This window comes from Schistocerca serialis, chromosome 2 (genome assembly GCF_023864345.2).
Source record: "Schistocerca serialis cubense isolate TAMUIC-IGC-003099 chromosome 2, iqSchSeri2.2, whole genome shotgun sequence".
NCBI classification, from domain to species: domain Eukaryota; kingdom Metazoa; phylum Arthropoda; class Insecta; order Orthoptera; family Acrididae; genus Schistocerca; species Schistocerca serialis.
Window position 1 is genome coordinate 251,665,381 of NC_064639.1, and position 1,398 is coordinate 251,666,778.

The 1,398-nt window shown below is 45.7% G+C and overlaps 1 pseudogene; it reads left to right on the top strand.

The window, feature by feature from the left end:
- Positions 1-606: 606 nt before the first annotated feature.
- On the top strand, positions 607-724 carry LOC126459235 (5S ribosomal RNA; annotated as a pseudogene).
- The last annotated feature ends 674 nt before the right edge of the window (positions 725-1,398 follow it).

Sequence of the window (1,398 nt, forward strand, 5' to 3'; positions counted from 1 at the left end):
CGTGCACATATGAGCTTTTTAGATGGAAAAATCCCTCCAAAGGCCCAGTGAGACGCCTTATGATTCCAGACGAAGAAGTGTTAGTCATAATATATCTGAGAAGGAAAACTTTAATATAGCATTATTTAACTGTGGGGGTGTCTGCGGATAGGTCCTGGAACTAATATCACTTGTAAACGGTGACAATTCCCATATAGTGCTAGGGACAGAAAACTGGCTGAACCCATACGTCAACAGCAATGAAATTCTTAATTACGACTCGAGTGTATATTGCAATGACAGATTGAATGCTGGTGGTGGAGACGTGTTTGTAGCCACAGAAAATTGGATAACATCTAGTGAGACTAGTACAGATTCAGTGTAAGGAATAATGTGGGTAAATACGAGTTTTAAAATGATCTTAGTCATCGGATGCTTTTATAGATACTCTGCCAGTGACAGTAGAGGCGGTCACTTGAGAGAAAACTTGGAGAATATTTCGTGTAAATTTCCTGGCCATGTTATAGTTGTAGGTGGAGATTTTAACTTATCAGATATGGATGGGAGGCTTAAGTGATTAGGACGGAACTTCCCCACGATTGGAAAAAGGTACAGGTTATTTTTGGAGGCAACAGCCTTGCCGCAGTGGATACACCAGTTCCCGTCAAATCACCGAAGTTAAGCGCTGTCGGACGTGGCCGGCACTTGGATGGATGACCATTCGGGCCGCCGCGTGCTGTTGCCATTTTTCGGGGTGCACTCAGCCTCGTGATGCCAATTGAGGAGCTACTCGACCGAATAGTAGCGGCTCCGGTCAAAGAAAACCATCGTAACGACCGGGAGAGCGGCGTGCTGACCACACGCCCCTCCTATCCGCATCCTCAGCTGAGGATAAGACGGCGGTCAGATGGTCCCGATGGCCCTCTTGTGACCTGAAGACGGAGTGATTTTATTTTTGGAACGCATTTTTTTCTGCTCGCGTGTTATGACATTTGTGGAACAGAAAATCTCTTTTGCAGGAACCAACGTGGGTTCCGAAAACAACGATCTTGTGAAACTAAGCTCGCTCTATTCGTTCACGAGACACAGAAAGCAATAGATATTGTTCTGCAGTGCTACCAAAGGAACTAACTACGAGAGTGTGGAACATCAGACTAACTGTGTGATTGTACAGAAGAGTTTCTATCGAACAGAATCCAGCATATCTTTCTGAAAGGAGGGAAATCTTCAGACGTCAAAGTAACTTCGAGCATGCCCCCGGGGAGTATTATTGGACCATTACTTTATCTAGCAGATAACGTCGGAAGTCTGATGAGACTTTTCGCGGGCGGAAGCTGCTCCCGTATACTGCCAAGTCGCTATGCTAGAAAATTGTGGCGATATCCAGGAAGACCTGCAGAGGATGGACGCTTGGTGCAG